The 9571-nt window shown below is 49.9% G+C and overlaps 1 protein-coding gene across 1 annotated transcript in view; it reads left to right on the plus strand.

The window, feature by feature from the left end:
- CCT6B (chaperonin containing TCP1 subunit 6B) overlaps nucleotides 1–9063 on the plus strand; it is a 254898-nt gene extending 245835 nt beyond the window's left edge. Inside the window, exon 20 of the mRNA XM_074343036.1 lies at nucleotides 7664–9063. The gene's annotated coding sequence lies outside the window, so the exon portion shown is untranslated. The remainder of the gene's footprint in view (nucleotides 1–7663) is intronic.
- Nucleotides 9064–9571: the final 508 nt, after the last annotated feature.

The raw sequence follows: 9571 nt of genomic DNA on the forward strand, positions 1-9571 counted from the left end.
AGGGAGGGGAGGGGCCCAGCTAAGGCTGGTTGCTGGTAGGAGAGCTGGCATCTGGACGGGGACTTATCACTCAGAACAAGAATGCCCTGGACTTCCTCCAGGACACAGGAACTCCCCTGGGACATCTCTGAGGATGGCTGGAGATGGGGAGTATGTGAGATTCAAGCCTTGGCTTTCCCTAAGGGAAAAAAGAAGAGCCTTAATGTTCATCCCAGGCAGCTGCTGCTAGCAGATCCTTTCTCCCTCCCTCCCTCCTCCCTGAGATGGGGATGTGGGTGGGGAGGGGAGGGAGCACTGGAGTCATCCCGGCCTAGTGCTGCCTCATAGAACAGAGGCACAGAGAAGGGCAGCAACTTGGTTAAGGTCACACAGCCAAGCGGACCCATGTGTAAAATGCATTCTGTTGCATGGTCTCATCTCCCAATCACAGAGTCACGGGAGGTAGAGATGCCAGAGCTTATTCTTTCCATTTTAGAGATGAGAGAGTGGACATGGAGAAGGGACGTACAAGCCCAGATCTGAGAATGAGTCAGAGATGGAGTAGTGAGTTCAAGATCCACACTCAAGCGCTGCTTTCTCCGCTGGGGCTGGGGCTTTGTTCCGGGACAGCTCATGATCAAGTTTGGGAGCCCGGAGCCTGGTGCTGGGATGGATGAGACATTAGTCTCGGGGCTCAGGCAGGGGCACCTCAACTCGCAGTGGCTGGCTTGGCAAGGTACCAGGCTGCTCTGGAAGCGGAGGGACCAGGGGCTGCCAGGCTTCTTGGCAGCGTGGTGGCTACACTCTGGGAATGGGGAGAAGATGGGATTTGGGAAGTGGCATCAGGCAGTGCTCCTGGCAGTGCCAACCTGGATCCTACCTGCTCTGCTCAGGGAGGATGGCTGCCTCCATGCTTGGATCCTGCCAAGAGAAGCCACCTCTTCCCTACCCTTAGTCACAAGACAGATGGGAACCAATCCACTGAGTTGCTCTCTGGGCCAGGGAACCCAGGAGCCCTGAGCCTCCAGTCTGTCTCTGTCCCCCTCACTCCCCATTCCAGCTGCCTATCTGCTCTGCCTGGCCTGGATGCAGAGGCTGTGAGGCTAGGTGAGGGTGGTCAACTCTGCTTTCAGGAGGGTCCTGGGCCTCCAAACAAAGGTGGGAGGCATGGGGGGGGGATATGTGGGGACTAACATTTACTCTGTGTCTATCTGTGCTGTAGATATAATTAATCTTCACAAAAGCTCTACAAAGTAACTATCATTGTTCCCACTGTACAGATCAGAAAACTGAGGCTCAGAGACAGTAAGTCACCTGGACAATGTCATAGAGCTTCTAGGTGGCGGAACCAGGTCTCAAACGCAGCCTACAAAGCTCATCACTCTTCTTCCTCTGCCCCCACCCTGTGGTGGGAGATAGTGATGCAAAGACAAATGACCCACCCAACTTGAAGCACACAGGGAAAGAGGCTGAAAATTCAGATGGGAGATGCCAGGGGAGGTCTCTCAAAGGGGAGGCATTCGGAGCTGGGCCTGGGTGAGTGAGTCGGGTGGTGGAAGAGAGAGCCAGAAGGGCTTCTCCAGCAGAGGGGGCAGCAGGAACGAGGCTTGGATGTCTGTCTAGAAAGTTTGGGCTGGATCCTGTAGGTTTTATCTTCTGATCCTGTAGGTTTTGTCTTTTATGGATGTGACTATTTGATTATATCTTACCCATCTGTAAGCTCCAGGGCAGAGGGAACATCTTTTATTTACCTTTTCTCCATTAGAACCCAGATCTCAGCGCACTGTGGGCATACAACCGATGCTCAGTAAGTACTTGTCCGTTGAATGAGCAGTGCCTGTTTTAGTTTGGAACCGCAGGAACCTTTGCTCTGCCCCTCCCTTCATTGGCCTCCTGCACACCCTGAACTTTCCGCCTTTGAACTTGCCTCTTTTATAAGAGATTTCCCAAACCGCCCTGAGACTGTCCCACCCACCAGGCCATCTGGTAGCCTGAAGGCTCTCTGGTAGCCCTGGCCTCTGTTCTTGCTCCCTCTTCGGCCAGCCCATGCCCACAGTCTGCAGGGCCCAGGGCGAGAGTACCAAGGAGGCCCAGGTACCACAGGTCCGCATACTTAAACGTCATTGATTCAGCGATCAGACTGGCAAATAAAATGTGTTTTATCCGCCTCCTTTGGCAAGTAGACCTTCATAGTGGCAAAACTGCAAAGAATATATTGAGCTAAGGTGGCCAATATCAAAGAATTTAAGTATTACTGGGCATGTCCTGGTATCCTGTTGGTGGGGGCTGATGTCTAGATGAGTAACAAAATAGAGACACAGAAAAGAAGCCAGATGCAAAAGAGATAACGTGTGATTCTGATGCCGTGAAGTTCAAGAACAGACAAAATGTATCTATGGTGATAAAAATCAGAAAATCAGTTGCCCCTGGGGTTGAAAAGGATTATGAAGGAGCTGACTGGAGCGATGGAGTTGTCTGCTATCTAGATTAGGCGGCTGATAGAACGGGGATTTACACTGATCCAAACTCCTCCGACTGTGTCCTTAAAATGAAGGCATTTCACGGCATGTAAATTATCCTTCAAATGCAACCACAAAAAACTTGATAACATCAAAATCACGAGAAAAATAGAACAAAACAGTGTTACAGTCACATTAAAAAAGAAATGCGTAATGCTTAAATGATCACATATTTACTCTGTAAGATTTATTTCTCTTGCCATGATGTCAGCAGAACCATCGATTTTGTCGCTGTAATCAGGATTTTCATATAATTTGTGTTCTCTTGACAGTAGTAATCTCAAGCAGCCCTGTCTGATAGAAACACATGAGCCTCAAATGTGAATCACGTGTACAATTTTCTTGTCGCCACATTTAAAACAGCACAAATGAGTAGGTGAAATTAATTTTAATAATATATGTATTCAATCCATGATGTCCAAACAGTTATTTAAACAGGTAATCAATATAAGACATTATTAATGTCACATTTTATGTTCCTTTTTTTCATGCAGGGTCTCCAGAATTCAGGGTGTATTTTACACTTACAGTAGATCTCAGTTCAAACTGGCCACATTTCAAGTGCTCAATTGTCATAGGCAGAGAATGGCTTTTCTATTGGACAGGTCAGCTAAAGAATTAAAAAATAAAATGCAATTTTATTCAAAGTGTACAAAACTTGAATATATTTTCATTAAACATTGAAGTTCAAGTGATAGTAAAAAAAAAATCTGAAAATTAACCTTCTTTCTTATATGTTTCCAATATAGTATTAAAAATTATCTATTGAGGGGAGGGTAATAGCTCAGTGGTAGGGTGCATGCTTAGCATGCATGAGGTCCTGGGTTCAATCCTCAGTACCTCCATTAAAAAAAAATGATCTATTAAAACTAAAAGGTGTGATTCACATTATAATTCATGAAAATAAAATTTTAATCAAAATTATTTAAATAAAGCTGAAATTTTATTATAATATTTCCAAAAATATTTAAGGATTATTAAATACTTTTATTAAAAAACTGTTCACAACTCTAGTGTTAAAAGTCCAGTTTTTTGTTAATGTAATGAATCAGTATCATACTTTTTACATGTAGACCTACATTTATACCCTACAATTAATAAGAGTTGTGGACTGTAGCAAAATATTCCTTTGCTGCCCTGTCAACTATAGCAAATACTACAAATGATAACTTAATAATTGTGAGTACTTCCCAAACCATTAATTGGAACAGCCAGACAGCTAGAAAAGGACACTTGGAATTATTTGGAAATGATGCTTTGTTTTTCAAGAATCTGTTCCATTCATGCTATCTAAGAGCAAGGATTTGAAAAGCTTAATTAATCCATCTTCTTACTGAAGGGCTTCTGCGTCTCATACGTGCCCCGCATTCTCCATTCCATCAAGTGGAGCCCGACGTCGGCGGTAGCAGTTCCCAGAGACCTTCTCGGCGTTCTGGCTCCATCGTCTTTTTTTCTGCAAACCTAGAGCAAAAGATGTGAAGATCCATTTCCCTGGAGCCTGTACAGTGTTAATCACGAGAGCAGGGGCTTAGGATTAGGGGCTATAATGTGCCAGCCCTGAGCATAATAATTCTGAGTGACAAGAAGTCATGTGTTCTTTACGGTGTGTGTGTGTGTGTGTGTGCACATGCATGCATATGATACCTGAGTTCCAGCAGACAGCTGCCTGGCTTTGTAAATAAAGTTGTATTCCTGCACAGCGACACCTGCTTGTTCAGGTGTTGTCTAGGGCTGCTCTGGGGCTACAAGAGGAGAGTTGTTTTAACAGAGACCAGACCCTAGAGCCTGCAAGCCTGAGATATGTGCTATCTGGCACCTTGAGAACATTTGCCGACCCAGAGCAGGGTCTTGCTTGGGTCTGAGTGGTTCCATCCTGGGGGCCTGTGGAACTGAGACCTCGAGGGCGGTCATGATTCGGTCTAGACTTCTGCTATAGTTGCAAGCCCCTCAAAGGAGGAGATCTCACGGGAGAGGGTAGGAAGCTCCCCCAAGGCAGGTCCTCCAAGTTCAATTCTGAGGGCTTCAGTTGTTTCCTGCAGTGAATTTGCTGCCCCCATCACATTTGGGATAATATTCTCTCACCAGTGAGGCCAAAGTAAGCAAATGGTTGGGGCAGACCGGCAGAATGGTCCTCTTCCCTTTCTCCCTTCTACCAGCCCCCTCCCCATCCTTTGTAAGAACAGCCATGAGGGAATTTCCCACAATCCTCCACTCTCCTCTCAAGGAGCAGAGCTGACACTAAGCTTTCTCTTCTGGCCCCAGTGTCTTGGACAGAGGTGGTGATGGCCAAGAAATCTTGGCAAGCTAGGCATCTTGTCTGTTGGGGGAGCTTGATTCAGCGTGGCTGGAGAGGTAGGGTGAGTAGACAAAGGGCAGAGTGTGGAGGTGGGGGCGCCCACCCCTATTGTGGCACTGGTTCCAGTGGCATTTTGTTTGGTTCTGCACCTGTCATTTCTACTCGATGCATCATTCTTGGTCAGCTCCTTGGGGCCTGCACAGTGCTGGGCACCTGGTGGACCATGATCAGCTGTGGTCCACATCTCGGCACGTGCTCTATGCCAAGCACAGGTCAGGATTGCAAAGACGAATCCAAAGGGTCTGTGCCCTCCAGTAGCTCACCCTCCATCCTCGGAGAGGCAGAAAAGCCAGCAGCTGGAGCCCTCGCTCTGAGGACAGATGCCTCAAGCAAGCACACACTCCAATGGTTCCAAGCAGGGCACCATAATTCAGCTTGGAGGGATCGAGAAGCTTCAGCAAAGAGGTGACAAATTGAGCTACTTGTTGAACGAAAGCGTGAACAAATGAGAACCAGAGCCAAACGCCAGGGGCCATGAACTTTAATGAACTTTAAAAATGTGGGAAGGGATTGCTTCCGAAGTTTTAAATTGAATCCGTTTAAAATGTCCCTTGGCTGAAAGTGGGACAGGAGAAGAGGGCTGGAGGGTGGGGGCTGCTGCGAGCAGGAGGACCAAGGCCAAGGAGATGGGCTCTCGGCCTTCTGCGCAGGCGCTCACCCAGCAATCCCTGCCTGGAGCCGCTGGCCCAGGAACTCATCGCTGCTGCTGACGAGAGAGAGATGAGCTGTCGCAGCTCCAGGACAAATCTCTTTTAATTTTGTTCTTTGGAGTCGGGGGTGGGGTCGGGCCAGTGTCGGAGCCAGAGATTGGCTCCATGAGTGATGGCCATGCCGGCTCCCCTAACACCCCAGGTGAAGGATGAGAGGAGAAACGCCCCCTCCCCTTGCCTTCCCTGGGGCTTGCCACCAGGGGGCAGGGCTGGGGGCATCTCCTGACTGCCTGAGCACACACAAGCGGTGCATCTCAGAGAGCTGAAGCCAGAAGGGTCCTTAGGGACCATCTCACAAGGGCTTCTGAAGTAGCCTCCATGGAGATTTAAGGGGGAGTCCATGGGCGGGCCTTTAGGGGTCCACAACCCCTTCTGAGAAGCGTATGAAACTTTGTATTCATAGAAAAGTGGTAGAGGGAGGGTTCATGGTTTTCATCAGTTTCTCTAAAGGGTCCACGCCCCCAACCTCAAGTTAAGATCTCCTGGATTCTGCCCTCTTGCTTAACAGATGAGGAGGGGAGGGGGCTCGTCCAAGGTCATATGGGAGGTCTGTGGATCCTGGGGGCTCAGCTGGGTGGTCACCTCCCCACCATCTCTGCAGTCCAATGCCTGGCTAAAGAGGGGCACTGAATGAGAGAGCCCAGGTCTCCTGGTCCTCCCTGGGATGCTCCTTCTCCTGGTGAATCATGGGGCAGAAGGGCTGGGAGATAGAGGTTAGGGTAAGACCAGGGGGTTTCGGTAAAGTCTAGTGTGTATAGTGCCCTCCCCGCTTCCTCAGGAGGGTCCTAGCAGTGGGGAGGGGGCACGGGTGCTCAAGGAGGCAGGCCTGGAGCACCTGCAAGGACCGCTCACCTGGGGCAGCGTAAGCTTTATCTCTACAACGCCCCCTACAGAAGAGGACGCCTACAGGGAAGGGGGGGAGTAGGGCTGCCTCACTGAGGGGCAACACGACGATCGGATACAGATCAGAGGTGATTCTGAAGCCAAAGGCTGCACTGGGGAGAGCCGGGCAGGGAAGCCAGGTAGGAGGGTGTCGTAGTGGTCCTGGTGTAAACTTGGGTGTGGGAAAGCAGAGAGAGAGAGAGCGCTGGAGTGGGCCCTGTTCCTGCTGGTGACAAAGCAGCCAGGGGGGGTCTCATGCTGGGGCTGGGAACTTAAAAAATGTGGAAAGGGATTGCTTCTGAAGGTTCAGAATAAATCTAGCCTTAGTCCCTGCTTTGACTTTGTGTTACTCTGGGCAAGACCTGTCTCAGTTTTCCCATCTATTAAATGGAATAGAACACTTGGAATCCATCCTATTACTCATCATAGTAGCCCTTCTTAGCAAGTGAGGTCAGGAGACAGGAGGGTGGGTAAGAAAGTGCTTCGGTGCTGAGAACAGATGTAAGGATTATTGACAAAGACTCGAGAAAGGCTGTATAGGAAGAAATAATGGGAGGGTTGGGGAGGGCCAGGAGAAGAAAGAATCAGACCCCACTTGAAGTATCTGGTTGTTTTCCTGGAAGCACCAGGTATTTGACAAGAGCATTTGACAGCCTGCCAAGAGGTAGCCTCTGACCTGGGAGGGCAATGGTGAACTTTGGTTTCACGAATGTTTTCGCCCAGTCCTTGACTGCCCTGGAATGCAGGTGACTCACTACAGGGGAAGCTGGGAGGAACAAGGTTCAGAAACGATATGGCTGTGGTGGACAGAGGAGGAATACAAGTTATTTGGCTACCTAAGATAGCTACTGAGTGCTGGGAGATAAAGCTGGGAGAATCTGGGAAGGCTCCTTGGAGGAAGTGACTGGTGCACTGGCTGTGAGTAGGAGCCCAAGAGTGACATGGAGAGAGGGGCAGCCCAGTGCAGGGGACTGACTGCATGGGTGAAGGTGGGGCTTTAGGAACGTGGGGGAGCCTGGGTGTCTTCCCCTTGGATCCATCTCAGCAGTTTGCATGATAATGACGTGGAATCATAGTCATCCCACTTTCTAACTTTTGGTTCTTGAAGGTGCGTGTGATCCTACCGAGGGTCCCACACAGTGGGTCCCCACTCAGGAGTCCTCCCAGCCGTGGGCACCCAAGGAAATAAATCCCTGTGCTTTCTCCTGGCCTCCCAGCCCCCGCAGGAAGCCTGATGAGCTGGGCTCCGCTCCACGCTGCTCTCAGTGAGGCTCGTCTGTTTACCAATTCGCCGCAGAGCAGATGGATGACACGGAGGCCACATTTTTCTCCCCTCGCAGCAGGAAAATGAATCTCACCAAGTGTTGCCGACACCATCCTACCAGGTTCCGCATCCATTGTGGACAGGCCCCGCTGACAGAGCACAGGTCCATCCCTCAGCCCGGCTCCAAGCCCCGGGGGAGAGGACGCAGACAAGATGAATGTTTCACATCCCTCCCATCCTCAGTGCTGCTCCTCCTCTCCCCTCAGATCCACCCACTCCACTGAGTGGCCCCTGCAGCACCTCCTGGCCTCCGTCTTGACGGCACTTGGAAGCAGATGCTCCAGACAGAGAGAAGATGGGGCCGTGATCAGGGGAGAGAGGTGAGAAGGTGCTGGATTCAGGCCTGATAACCTTACACAATCTGAAAGCATGATGAAGGACAGTCATTTCACTGAAACACCTGAAGGTCAAGTCTGCCCGGGAGTGAGGCTGCTGGGAAGATGGGGCAGTGGTCTGGAGACCCGGATTTGAATCCCAGCTCCTTTATCAATGAAACTCTAGGACTTTGGGCCATTCTACTGCTCTGGGTCTTGTTTTCTTCCAAAACTGGAATGGATTCCTTCCAGTGCTGATGATTGGTCATGTGCTGTGGATTTAAAGACACAATACTAATATTCCACCATTTATTGAGCACTTATTGTGTGCCTTAGACTGAATGGAAAAGATCATTGATCTTCACATGAACCTGGGGAAGAGGCCAACTTCAGCCCCATTTTACAGATTGGGCAGCTGAGATACTGATTTGAAGTGTCTTGCACGAAGTCAAGGGCAGATCCAAGATTCAAATCCACCCTGTTCATTCCAGAGTCCTTTCTTCCTCCTAGATAATGTGACATCCCAGGGCACAAAGACTCTTGGATGCCTGGACCTTAGGGCATCTTCTAGAGGAATAAATAATTGAAAGGAGGGATTTGAGAACCTTGAGGAAGCCGTTTGAGAAAGCCTTTCCATTCCTGGCCTCAGTTAACACCCAGCATAGCTCTGTCTCTCCTTGGGCCCCCGTCTTTCCTCATCTCTCTGCATCATAGCCATCTTTCTGAAACCTAATCTCCTTGGACCACTCTGTGCAAGTCTTCACTGGTATATGCTGATCTTGGGATACAGACCGAAGTCTCAGTACGGCCACGCCTCCCTTCCCAGTTTGCTCACGAGCTCAGGGGAAGAAACCTTGTGAGTTTCCAAAATCCCTGAGACTTTCTGTTGCGTCTTGGTCTTTGCTGGATTCTGGGTTTCCTCCCTTGCCAGCACAAGTCCTCCTTATGTTGTTTCCAGAAGAAAGTTTTGACCTTTGTATGCTTTTCTGTTTGATCAATTAGAATTCGCTCCTTCCCATCCTCTTACCCCTCCCCCAGGGAAACCATCAGGTGAGATGGTGGAACCTCTTTTCACAGGAGACTGAGGCACGGGGAGGGGTGAGCCCGAGCAGTCGAGGGTGGCGATTCTTCCAGTGTGGCCTCTGAATGTGGCTCCTGTTGTGCCTGCCTAGTGGCTGTGGTTTGTGGGTGGGCCAGGACATGGGGAAGCTGCCCACCGTGTAGGCTGGGGACCAGCTGGGGCTGCCTTCCAGCCTCTGTGGATCCCCTTCTAGCCGACGGCCTCAGAGCACAGAGCATCCCAAAGAGAAGCACATGCCGATTCATTTCCGCTGAATCTGGAAATACTTCGTGGGCCATTTGGGAATGGAGATACGATGCCATTTGATTTTGGTTAACTTCCACTCACTGCTGAGATGAGTGGACTCACTGACTACAGAAATGAGCCCCCTTTAGATGTGACCTGGGGATAGGGCTCTGCTGGGACC

Source organism: Camelus bactrianus, chromosome 16, assembly GCF_048773025.1.
Source record: "Camelus bactrianus isolate YW-2024 breed Bactrian camel chromosome 16, ASM4877302v1, whole genome shotgun sequence".
In the NCBI taxonomy this organism is placed as follows: domain Eukaryota; kingdom Metazoa; phylum Chordata; class Mammalia; order Artiodactyla; family Camelidae; genus Camelus; species Camelus bactrianus.